Here is a 14,056-nt window from a genome sequence, read left to right on the forward strand (position 1 = left end):
CCAGGATCACATGTGAAGAAATACTACTCTAGGTCAAGGCAACACTTTTCTGATTTTAATTTTCCTTAGTTATATAATGGATGTCATAACTTCCCTGCCTACTTCACAGCATTGTTGAGAAGAATCAATGAAAAAGAGAGCTTCAGAAATGCAAGAATTTGCCAAATATGAGATTATATTTGCCAGCAACCGCTGTGTAACTGAGGGAATTGGCTGTCACTATAAAGGTGACAGAATCTCTCAGTTTGACAATGGCTGCTAAGGCTATAAAGTTCAGCCAGTAATCAGAACTTCAGTACTAATCTGTTTTTTTTCCTCTTCTATAATTATATGAAAATATTTGAGAAATTGCATAAATAAAAACAATAGAAACCCACAGGATTTTTGTTTAAGTCATAAGATTCAGTCTCATTATTTCAGCTTATGCTGCCAATAGATTTAACACTCATGGGACAGGAGGCTTCAGGTTTTTTCTTTCTGTCTCCTACATCTGTCCATTGCTTTTGCTCAATAAATAATAGGTATGCTACAGATGAGACCACCTGGAAGTAGTATTATGGGATAGAATGGTTACTCTGTGACAGTTGGGGGACAATGAGAACATCTTTGTTCTGTCCTTGAAAATGGATTGAACACCATTGTGGTCACACTTCATATAATGCATTATTTGGGTCTTGTCCTGTCTTTTGCCTAAACTATACTATATTTAGGGTTGCCAGATAAAATACAAGGCGTCTGGTTAAATTTGAATTTTAAATAGAAAAACTTACTTTTTAGCGTTATGTCCCAAATATTGCATGAGACATACTTACACTAAAAAGTATTTCTTGTTTACCTGAAATTCAAACTTATCCAAGCAAAGTTATTTTTATTTGCTGAATTTTGCAACCTTAGCTGTGTCCCAATAGTAATGACGTGGTAACTGAGGTTGAGTGACACATATATGCAGAAAAACATTCATCTGTAAACCCAGTATGAGCATCCTATTGGTGGACCTCAAATCACAGTCATCTAGTGAGCAGTTTAAAAACTTCCAAAAGGACCTACCCCAGATCAATTAAATCAGAATCTCTAGAAATGGAACCAAGTCACTGATATTTTGCAAAGTTCCACAAATATGGACAGTTGAGTTTGAGAACTACTGAATTAAAAGGAGAAATACATATCAGTTGTTCTCAGTTGTAGCTGTCCATTAAAACAATTTCAGATCTTTAAAAAATCCCAATGCCCATTCTGTGTCCCATATCCATTAAATTAGAATACCTGGGGGTGGGAACCAGATATCAGTTGGTTGTTAAAACTCCCCAGGTTATTTCAATATACCTTTGGGAACCATTAGTTTATAGTTAGTCAATTTGGCATACTTTCATGACACCCATTGAAGTGTCTAAAAGCATTAGAAGAATAGCATATGCATTTACAAATTATTGCATAGAGTGCAATACAAAAATTTTTTGAGACAGGGTCTCACCCTGTTACCCAGGCTCTAGTGCAGCAGCATGATCACGGCTCACTGTAGCTTCAACCTCATGGGCTCAAGCAATCCTCCCATCTCAGCCTCCAAACTACCTAGGACCACAGGCACATGCCACCATGTCTGACTAATTTTTGTATCTTTTAGTAGAGACAGGGACTCACTATGTTAGTCAGGCTGGTCTTAAACTCTTGGGCTCAATCAATAGTCCTGCCTTGGCTGAGGCGGGTGGATCACGAGGTCAAGAGATCGAGACCATCCTGGTCAACATGGTGAAACCCCGTCTCTACTAAAAATACAAAAAAATTAGCTGGGCATGGTGGTGTGTGCCTGTAATCCCAGCTACTCGGGAGGCTGAGGCAGGAGAATTGCCTGAACCCAGGAGGCAGAGGTTGCAGTGAGCCGAGATCGCGCCATTGTACTCCAGCCTGGGTAACAAGAGCAAAACTCCGTCTCAAAAAAAAAAAAAAAATAGTCCTGCCTTGATCTCCCACAGTGCTGGGATTACAGGTATAAGACACCACTCCCAGACTAAAATTTTGATTTTAGTTTGTATTAAATTTAACTTTTATTTTAGGTTAAGAGGTACACGTGCAGGTTTGTTATACAGGTAAATTGCATGTCACAGGTGTTGGGTGTACAGATTGTTTTGTCACCCAGGTAGTAACCATAGTATCCGATAAGTAGTTTTTCCATCCTCACCCTCCTCCCACCCTTCATCTTCAAGTAGGCCCTGGTGTCTCTTGCTCCCTTCCTTTTGTCCATATGTACTCAAAGCTTAGCTCCCACTTATAAGTCAGAACATTAGGTTTTGGTTTTCCGTTGCCATGTTAGTTCACTTAGGATAATAGCCTCTAGGTACATCGATGCTGCTACAGAGGACACTGTCTCATTCTTTTTTAGGCTGCATAGCATTCTATCGCATATATGTAGCACATTTCTTTATCCATTCTACTCTTGATGGGTATTTAGTTTGATTCAATGTCTTTGCTGTTGTGAATAGTGCCATGATGAACATACATGTGCCTGTGTCTTTACGACAGAACATTTTAGATTCCGTTAAAAATGGCTTGTTACTTTTACATTCTAACTAATTTTTTTTCTCTTCTGTCAACAACAGAGTACTGTAAAGAGGGTTGGAAAAGTATAAAATTTAGTAGTATTCCTTGCCATTCATACATATCAATCCCAAGAAGCTTACTGGTATAAGAATGCTTATTACTAAGTAATTCTTTATGTCTTACCCTTCCAGTGACATCCCAATGTACAACTTGAGGGAGACCATTTACATAGACTATAATATGAATGGTATGCTCCAGAGTTTTGATACTTGATGATCTTGCATCTACTCCACTAACAATTGTATTCTTCTAAAGCAAAGACTATGATTTAGGCTTTTTAAATCTCATGGAAGATAGGTTAAACAAGTGTTCCTAATAGAAATTCAATAATTATTTAAATAGAAAAATAAAAAAACTGAATATCCAAAATAAATATATAGCTACTATCAAAATTACTGAGTGATAATACTTTTACTATTATAAATATATTAAAGATATTCTTAAAATTTTGTGAGACAAATATTTGAGAAGGAATTGGCTGAGGAGGTCTCACTTGGCACCTCTCAGGGGACTGGAGTTAAATATCAGGTAGGTTTGTAGTTACTTAAAGACTGGACTGGGTTGATCATCCAAGATGACTCACTCACAGTCCTGGAAGTTGATGCTGACTGTTGGCCGGTACCATTGACTGAAATTTCTACATGGGGCCTCCACAACATGGTGGTCACAGGATAGTTTTTTACATGGTGGCTGGTTTCTCCCAGAATATGCCTCCCAACAGAATCAGGTAGAAGCTAAATGACATTTTCTAACTTAGCCTGGAAGTTACATAACATCACATCAACTTTACTCTATCAAGTGGAGTAATTATAAGGCTGCTCACACTCTACCTCATAAAGAGAGGTGTGTCAAAGAGTTTTGGGGTCGTGATTCCAATTAATTTTAATATTTCACTTAAGTCTTCTAATATATTCCTTTAAATTTTTATCCAGAATGAGTAATTAAGTTATTCTTAAGCAAATACATTTTTTAAACCCCAAGTAAGTCCAGAAACCAGGTATCAGGGTAAAAAAGAAAGAAAAAAAGAAACCTGACTTATTTGAAACCTAAGGATACTAGACTAGTTCAGTATCTAAACAATACGCCATGCCTAATTGGGTTTGTTTCTGCCAGTACTTTAGTCATGGTCTACACCATGAGTAAAACACACAGTGGTTAGAGAGTTAAAAGTATTATACCACTTTTGAAAGGCATTTCTTTTCTGGAATTTGCCAGCAATTCATATGAAGGCTTATCTTCTTTTTCCTAAAGCTACACCATTCAATATTTCATATTATGAAGGCTATTTGCTTATCCTTCTTTGGACTCATGATGTAGGTTTTTTTATAAAGCATGTGGCATTCCTTTAGGATTTCTTTTGTGAATCTCTCTATGCATTTGTCATAAAATAAAGTAAAAAAGTAATGCTTAATTATTTGCAAATCTGTCATTAGAATTTTCAGTGTTAGCCAAATGAAGCACATCCACTTCCAAAACACCATCTTAATTCACATGGTTGAATCATTTATTTTATTTTTATTTTTTATTTTTTATTTATTTCATGCAGGTTTGTCTACAGAGATGTGAGATGCCAAACAATATTAAACATCAAGCTCCACTACAGCCTTTTTACTTATCCACAAGGGAAAGACCTTTAATTTACCCCAGGATTGTTAGACCAATTGTCCCCCAAATACCAACAGACACATATGCACATGGCTGTAGAGAAACCATTCATTTTCTATATACTGGGGAATCTCTTGTGGGATAATTCAAGTCCATCTATCACATCACTAAGGAAGAGTTTTGAGGCCAAACTAACTATGAGGTGAGAGAAGGAAGGGAAGTCAGTCAGTATCCACTGTGACTAGTCTTCACCAGCAGGGTTTGCTTCAGCTGGCCTGGAACTGTCAACCAAAACTGCAATTACTGACCTTGCTAGAGGCTGTGGCTCCCTGGAGGCAGCAGGGGAGAGAGGGAATGATGGATGCTCATGGTGTTTTCTACAAACAGGAGGAATAATTATGAAGAATTCATGCTGTTACAGACTATAGTGCCAGGTCCCAAGAGGATCATAAGATTAAAATCATAAGATTTTGGAATGAAAATAGGTTCAGTGAGAGTTCACTTCAAGTTCTCATTAAAATTTTTATAAGAGAGAAGGAAAACATATGCCTTTATCACAGAGCAATTATAACTTATAAGCCAGTGAGAATGCTGGTGACAAGTGGTATGAAAAAACTCCCCAAGTAATAGTTTATTTCATGGAGCTATTTTTCCCTTGAAAACTATGAACATAGTTTCACTGTAAAAAGTTTCCTTTTGTGCCAGTTTTATATTTTAGACATAAAATCTTTGTGATGGAATTTCATAGAAATGTTCATTTTTATAGAAAAATCACCTTTTAAACAGAAGTATCTCCCCATATAACAATATTCTATGCTTTCAACAGCTTTGTTATATATAATAAAATTCATCCATTTTACAGGTTCAGTTTAATGAGTTTTAGTAAATTTATATATTTGCACAACTATCACAACAACCCAGTTTTAAAACACTTCCACCACCCTGAAGTTTCTTCATGCCAATTTGTAGCTAATCTCTGTTTCTACTCCTAGTCCCAGGAACCCCCATTGATTTGGTCTCTGTCTCTACAATTTTATTCTTTCTACAAGTTTCATATAATTGAAATATTAAAATATCTACACTTTTGTGTCTAAATTATTTCACCCAGTATAATGCCTATGAGATCAATCCATGTCTTTGCATATATCAGTAGTCTATTTCTTTTTGGGGAGAGTAGCATTAAATTGTATGCATATAAATATTGTTTTATTCACTAGTTGATGAACATTTGGAAGAGTTTACAGTTTGGGGCTATTCTGAATACTGCTAGTCTAAACATTAAATTACAAGTGTTTGTATAAACATACGTCTCTTGGGTAGATACCTAGGTATGGAGTTGCTAGGTTTTATGCAACATACACACATATACACATATATACATAGTACATTTATATATAGTTACATGTGCATATACTATAGTTACATATATATCTGTATATTTAATTTAAAAAATATATTGCAAAAGTGTTTTCCAAAGTGGCTACATCAATTTACATTCTCACCAGAAATGTGTAACTATTTTAGTTTCTCTACCTCATTGCCAATATTTAGTATTGTCAGTCTTTTGGATTCTAGCCATTCTAGTGGGTGCAATGTGGTATTTCCATGTGGTTTTACTTTGCATTTCCCTAATGATTAATGGTGTTGAATAACTTTTTATGTGCTTGTTGGCCATTTGTATATCTTCTTGCGAGAAGGGTCTATTCAAATATTTTGCTATTTTTTAAATGTGGTTTTCTTATTATTATCAAGCTTTATGCATTTTCTATGTTCTAGATAAAAGCCTTCATCTGATTTATATTTTGAAAATACTTTTCCCAAGTCTGTGGCCTGGTTTTACATTGGCTCTATAATATCTCTTGAAGAAAAAAAAGTGTTTAATTTTGATAAAGTTTAACATTAATATTTATTATATTGTTCACGCTTTTTGTGTCATATTTAAGAAATATTGGTCTACTCCAAGGTCACAGAGATTATCTCTTATGTTTTCTTTTGCACGTTTTGTAGCTTTAGCTTTTCTCTTTAGTGTTTTGTGAAGGCTTATTTCTGTGTCATAGGCAGGGCTGATATTTCTAGTTGGTAGGCAAGCAGTTATTTATGTCTGGCAACTGTTTTGATGGGTCAATGACCAGGCTGTTAACTATTTTGAATATAATTTCCAATTGTTTGTAATAATATTAACAGACAAGTTGCATAGTGGTATTAGTACACATACAAGTAGGAGTAGTTCAAATGTCTGTATTTCTTACTCCTCAGTTTTAAAAAAAGAGCTAAAGTATGGCAAATCTCAGCAATCAGGTTTGTCATATGGGTGGTTGCTTACAAGGAGCTGGAGTAAGTAGAAATGAGACCTGATGTTTGTTTGACATTGTGGGATACAATAGTTGCAGGAAGAATTTGCCCAACCACAGGCTAAATGTTACAAATCAATATGACGGGTCAGTACAATGCCACCCAGCAAATGTGAATGTCTCCAGTGATAGTTGAGCAAAGACCAAAGATGCAATAGACCCTAGGTGGGGAGACATAAACTAATCTCAGGGGAGCTGAGTTTGCTACTTAAAAATTCATACAGGCAAATATTACAAGATAGTAAGGCTTGAAGCACTGGGTATAGAGATCTAGGCAGGGTTCTAGTCCCTAGGTAATGACTTAGGAAAAAGACAGAATATATAGAAGACAGTTGTTTTACTCAATAGTTTTCTAGAAACATGAAATAGGCAGGCTCAGTTAAAAGTATTAGTGCATATGGTGGGACTAAAACTTGGAAATAATTTAGGTTCCCAGTTGTTAATCCTTAAAACGTTACAGCCAAAGAAAGACAAATATCTCATGATGCCACTTATATGTGGAATCTAAAAAAGTTGGAGTCTTAGAAGCAGAGAGTAGAATGGTAGTTACCAGGGGTGTGGGGGGCAATATGTTGGTCAAAAGATATAACATTTTACTTAGATATGAGAAATAAGTTCGAAAGACATACTATACAACATGATGACTAGTTATTAGCAATGTATTAGATTCTTTAGAATTGTTGAGAGTAGATTTTGTGTGTTTTCGCCACAAAAGTGATAAGTAGGTGAAGTATTGCTTATGTTAATTATCTAGATTTAGTTATTTCACAATGTGTACATATTTCAAAACATGTTGTACATAATTATATACAGCATTTTTGTCAATTAAAAATAATTTTTAGAATGTTATAGTTCACCTCAACAGCCTCTTATTTAGAAATCCTCTTACCTGACTATGTAGGGATCCTCATTGTCTCCTTTATAAGCTATTATGATACTCTTCTAATCTGCTCCCTTGTTTACAATCCCTTACTTCTCTAATTTATTCCACACACCACTCCTAGAATGACTATCTTCCAGTGTGATTTCTACCAAATCCCTCTGTGATATAAACTATTTAATGGTCTACCATTGCCTGTCAAGCTAGGTACAAGTTCCTCATCCTGGTACTGGAAGCTCTAAAACATAAGTAAATCCACATTTCTAACTCATCCACAGTTACTCCTCACCACAGAGGCTACATTTCTCCCATAACGAAATGCTCAATGTTCATAAAAATTCAATTTCTTAAACTATACATATTCTCTCCATCAGAAATCATTCCACAATGTTAGCTTACCACAATTCTCCCAGCCTTCAAGAATAATAGCAAATGCTACCTCTTCAATGAAATACTTTCTCATTGCCCCAATTTGATGTCTTATCTTCCTCCTTTGAAGCTTTATGTTGTCTAGATAGTGTTTGGCAAACTATGGACCACAAGCCAAATCTACCCCATCATGTTTTATATAAACACAGCTATAAGCATTTATTTACTCAATATTTGTGACACAAAGCATGAATGTGAGTAGTTGTGACACAAACCACATGACCCATAAAACTGAAAACATTCACTAGCTAGCCTTTTACATTAAAAAGTTTTCTGAGGCTGGAATGGTAGTTCACACATGTAATTTCAGCACTTTAGAAGGCTGAGGTAGGAGGATCACTTGATCCCAGGAGTTCAAGATCAGTCTGGGCAACACAGCGAGAACCTGTCTCAAAAAAAAAAAAAAAAAAAAAAAAAAGTTGTCTCATCTCTGATCTAGACCATACTGACCAGGGAAAGGCTAATTATTATATTGGCATGTCCTAATAAAGAGAAACAACTATTTATTAGGTTGGTGCAAAAGTTATTGTGGTTTTGCCATTTAAAAGTTTTATACAAGTCTACATCCATAACACCCTGAATATGCCCGATCTTGTCTGATCTCAGAAGCTAAGCAGGGTCGGGCCCGGTTAGTACTTGGATGGGAGACCTCCTGGGATTACCGGCTGCTGTAGGCTTTTAAAATAAAATAAAATAATATAGAAAAAAAGATAAAAGTTTTATGTAATTACTTTTATGGATTTTATAATATTATTTCATCCTAATCTAATCACCAACTATTGTTTACTTCAGTGTGATTTGACATGGTCCAAGGACCCATTTGAACAATGTGTGTGTGCAACTTGACTGCCCCAGGAGTACAACTCTCTTTGTATATATTCTTGTATCCATCTGGCAGTAGTCCATATTTCCCGATGTTGAGCTAATTATTCAAATGTGTTGACTAACTTACTATAACAAAATATTCATGGTACGTCACAGGATTTTTCAGAATACAGGCAAATTCAACAAAAGCAAAAATTGAAAAGTGGGACCTAATTAAAGAGCTTCTGCACAGCGGAATAAACTATCGGCAGAGTAAACAGACAATCTATAGAATGGTAGAAAATAATTGCGAACTATGCTTCTGACAAAGGTCTAATATCCGGAATCTATAAGGAACTTAAGATTCCTAATCAAATCAACAAACAAAAACCACAAAGGGCATGAACAGACACTTTTCAAATGATGTACAAGGCCCAGCACAGTGGCCCATGCCTGTAATCCTAGTACTTTGGGAGGCCAAGGTGGGCAGATCACTTTTGAGGTCAAGTGTTCAAGGTCAAAGGATGTACAAGAAGACAACAAACATATGAAAAAAATGTTCAACATCACTAATGTCAGGTCAATGCAAATCAAAACCACAATAAGATATCATCTCACACAAGTCAGAACAGCTATTAAAAAGTCAAAAAATAACAGATGCCGGTGAGGCTGCAGAGAAAAGAGAATGCTTATACACTGTTGGAAGGAATGTAAAATAGTTCAGCCCTTGTGGAAAACAGTTTGTAATTTTCTCAAAGAATGTAAAACAGAGCTACTATTCAACCCAGTAATCCCATTGCTAATTATATACCCAAAAGAAAACAAATAATTCTACCAAAAAGACACATGCATTTGTATTTTCTTCACCCATGCTAATCACAATAGCAAAGACATGGAATCAACCTAGGTGTCCATCAATGATGGATAAAATAAAGAAAGTGTAGTACACCATGGAGTACAATACAGGCACAAAAAAGAACAAAATCATGGCATACATAGCAACATGGATGCAGCTGGAGGCCATTATCCTAAGTGAATTAATGTAGGAACAAAAAACCAAAGACTGCATGTTCTCACTTGTAAGTGGGAGCTAAACTTTGAGCACACATGAACATAAACATAATAACAATAGGCACTAAAGACTACTTAGGGCAGGGAGGAAAGGTCAAAAAACAACCTACTGGGGATTATGCTCACTACCTGGGTACAGTATACCCATGTAACAAACCTGTGTATGTACTCCTGCATCTGAAATAAATTTAAAGAAAAGAAGTTAAAGGAAATACATGCTTTGGGCAAAAAAAAAAAAAAAAGAAAGAATAGAGGTAAATAAAAGCTGGTGTAAGTTATTTTATTTTATCTATTTTACCTCATCTCATCTTATTTTGAGACAGGGTATCACTCTTTTGCCCAGGATGGAGTATAGTGGTGCAATCACGGCTCACTGCAAACTGTATCTCTTGGGCTCAAGTGATCTTTCTTCCTCAGCCTCCTGAGTAGCTGGGACCACAGGTGCATGCCAACATGCCTGGCTAAATTTTTTATCTTTTGTAGAGACAAGGTCCCACTACGTTGCCCAGGCTAGTTGTGAACTTCTAGGCTCATGCCATCCTCTCACCTGGGCCTCCCAAAGTGTTGGGATTACAGGAGTAAGCCACCATATCAGCTCGGATTTTATTTTAATAAAGTGGCTTGTGCTCAATATTCTTCCATAAAATAATTTTAAAATGTAATTTCAAGTGTTATTAGAAAAAATTAGAAATAATCCTATGTAAATAGTGATATAAATATGCATGTAAACATCATTTCACTCCCTTTGCTAACCAAAATGGATTCATAAAATGTAAATAAAAAGTGGGTGGTATTAAAGCCTTGGAAGCATTGTCTTCTGTAACTGATCAGCCCCTTTTCAATCTGGCGACCATGAGAGTCACGGTTTTGACTATTTTTGTTATATCTTCTGCACCTAGCACAGATCACAGCATTTAGTAGATGTCCAACAAAGGTTTTAAATAAAATGAATGATTCCCTTCTTTTTTTTTTTTGTATTCTGTGATTGGCAAATTCCTATTAGAACACTTCCAAGTAAACAAATTTCCTTTCAACCAAAGTCCTAGCCCATATCCAATCTTATGTCACCCAAATGAATGGCATCAATATAAGTTTTATAGCAGTTAGCCATGACCACTAGTCCCCCACCTGACTCATCTCTCTGTACTCCCACCCCAGAAAACCTACCCTGGCTTAGACAATGATTATAATTCAAATACCCTTTACCTCTTTCATTTCTTAAAGCTAAGATTTCCAAAGGGCAAGATGTAATGCCACTTCAAAAATGTGCAACAAAATATTTTAATGAAATTCGACTTAGAGTTGAAGATGTTTTAAGACATTCAATTTCAGGCTTATTAGAAAACTTTTTTTCCTCTTTTTGGGTAGACACGGGCTTCTCAAAAGGAAATTTCATTGTCAGCTTTTTGTTAATTTTCTAAAAGGGAATAAATATTTCAGTTGTTTCTTTTCTATGATCCTCAAAGCAAGGAAACCCCAATTTTCGCAGTGTTTTACCGCCTTTGAAAGGAATAAATACATTTTCTTTTATGTCTAATGTATAATTTTGGAAAGGCTCATTATCATCCAGTGAGTGCTATCAGTCGTTTGTTCTAGACAGACCTTAATCAATAATGTGAATAAATAACGAAGGAAAGAGTGATGACTGAGGATTTTCTTCTTTTTTACACTAATAATAACATTTTTAATTAAATTAAATAAAATTACTTTTAAATAGAAAATTAAATGAACCCCATGGCAATGCGATAGAACTGTGGGTTTTTTAATTAAAAAGACAAATGCCATGCAATATAAAAATGTAAGGGCCTCAAGTGTGAACTCAACACTTTGGATAACAACTTAATTAAATTAATATTTTGGAGGGGGTTTGTATTAATCCTTATCCAGTTTTCTTGGGTAGGGGAAACTTAAAATATCCTCCCTAAATATCATAGAACTTTTACATTTATTTTGATGCCAAAAAGTAAAAACATTCAAGGTAAAAGTTCCTTTGCTTCAACACTTACATATAATTGACAATTAACACTCTACTTTTCCTTTTATAAAGTCATTGGAGTGTATATTATAATCTCACTGAGTTGGAAAAAATCATCTTCTTTTAAGATTTCAAGTACTACTTAAAGCTTAAGGAGACACTTTCAGTTATTGAAGAGATAACTGTTGCAACTCTGTTTTTGCTAAAACAAAAACTAAAGAAATTTATTGAAAAGAAAAAGTCTCTTGTCTCTATAAGACATTTTTTTTTTCCCCGCTTACTTTTTTTTTTTTTAAATTTTATTTTAAGTTCCAGGATACATGTGCAGGACGTGCCTATTTATTACATAGGTAAACGTGTGCTGTGCTGGCTCCCTTCATCTATCAACCCATCACCTAGGTATTAAGCCCTGCATGCATTAGCTATTTACTCTGATGCTCTCCTTCCCCCTGAGATTTTATTTTAATTGATTTCAGAAAAAAAAAGATCTGTGAATCATTTTTGTAGTTACATATTTCCAGCCAATGTCATCTATAGCAATGCTGTATGCTTTTCAGTGAACATAAGTGCATTTCCTGTGCACTCACCAGACTTCAGATGTTGGGATCTGCCCCCTCCTTCCTGCTTTCTACTTGCACACCAAAAAGATGGAACTATCAGATGCTGGTTTTGGCCTCTACAATGCATGAGAAGTTGTTCCTACTCCAAAGGGCAGACATGAAAAAATGGGAGACAGGCGAGCTTCATATATCCTCACCTCTTTGGTGATGGCATCTCTCATTGGTGGTATAGCCATGTTTATTGTATTATCTTATTCCCCATATAGCTTTGTTGATTTTTGAACAATTTTTCTACTTCATTCTCCCATCTTTACTTGCCCTTCAGAATTTTTTCCTGCTGATTCCTGGCTACCTCCCTGGTTTCTCTCCAACTCTGGTTCTTTTGCTGTTATAAATTTGTGCTTAGATTGTTGCTTGTCTGCTTAATTTTGAACTTCTATTTTGCTATGATATGTGATGCACACATGGCCCTAATTTAAAAATTCTCACCTTATTCCCAACAAACCTATCCATTTGCTGGTCAGTTTGGAGATTCCACCAGGGATTAGCCAATTCTCATGCCTGTCCCCTTTTCTCTGTCTTCCTCCAAATTGCCAGCTCCAAGTCTAATACAGCTACCTTCCAACTGAGGTACATACACTAAGATATGAGGACTTTTCAAGGAGCACACAGACATGAACATATTTAAGGAAATCTATTTCCAGATCTTCAGCTTTCAGACACATCTAAAATTGATCTGATAATATGCTTCTTCTCTTATCTAACCACAGTTTTCTTACTTTGAAGAAGAAAGACATACCTCACTATAGCAAATCTTATCAAAGCATATTGCTCCAGGGAGTAAAACCCTCTAGGGCATCAAACAAAAGGACCATTAAATAATGCACTGAACATTTGGGTAGTTCATTGAAGGTATCTTAAAGAAAATATTGAAAGATGCAGTTCTTTATTTTGTCAAAGGAAAAAAATTCAGGGCAAACCTCTGTCTTAATCTTTTCCCACAAACCAAATGAGTTAAATATCCAATTCAAAATTTCAAGAAAAATGTATTTAGAACACATATATAACGCAGAGGAATGTATATTCTTTGCAACTGTTTAAATGTATGATGAAATGTTTTATATTTAAAATATGGGAGACAGTGCATGTTTTTTCAAAATTCCTTTAAAGTTATCTGAGAAAAGCAATTTGAAGAGAATTAGAACTTCTCAGCCATAATTGCACAATAGAATCACTTGGGTTGCTTTAAAAATGTACAGATGTCCAAACAACAGTGAAGAATCTTTGAAGGCAGGACCTAGATATAATAAAAAAAAATTTCTAAAAGCTCCGCCAGATGATGTCAATGTGCAGCCAGAGTTGAAAGTTGTTGGATTGTGATCTGCTACTGGGGATGATCTTACACTCATTTCAAGGTCAACAATCTTTATTTCTCCCTTTGTAATGCTGCAGTTATAGTAAATGGTAATGGTTGTTTCTTATAACTGTTTACTAATGTTGAAAGTAAACTACAAACACAATAATTAAAAAACCCAATTATTTATGTGTCTTGGAATTTTTTTCCTTTTTAATTACTTCCTAGAGTATGATCATATAGTCATAAATACATTTAAACCAAATGTATCTTTTACTTCACATATTGTATGTGAAGTAAAAGTAGCTTTTCCTTCATTTCTTTAAAGTAATAATGATAAATACAATATTGAGTAAGAATGGGATATTCTAACAGCATTTAGATTGCACTCAGCTTCTCATTATATGAGAAAGAAACAAAATCTGCACTTTG

The 14,056-nt window shown here is 35.2% G+C and overlaps 1 protein-coding gene and 1 pseudogene across 2 annotated transcripts in view; one reads left to right on the forward strand and one right to left on the reverse strand.

The window, feature by feature from the left end:
* IL1RAPL1 (interleukin 1 receptor accessory protein like 1) overlaps positions 1-14,056 on the reverse strand; it is a 1,316,763-nt gene that overhangs the window by 464,481 nt on the left and 838,226 nt on the right. The gene's annotated exons all lie outside the window — the stretch shown is intronic.
* LOC135270047 (5S ribosomal RNA) lies at positions 8,419-8,537 on the forward strand (annotated as a pseudogene).

Source organism: Aotus nancymaae, unplaced genomic scaffold (genome assembly GCF_030222135.1).
Source record: "Aotus nancymaae isolate 86718 unplaced genomic scaffold, 86718_ANA_hifiasm-v0.15.2.pri h1tg000058l, whole genome shotgun sequence".
Lineage (NCBI taxonomy): Eukaryota > Metazoa > Chordata > Mammalia > Primates > Aotidae > Aotus > Aotus nancymaae.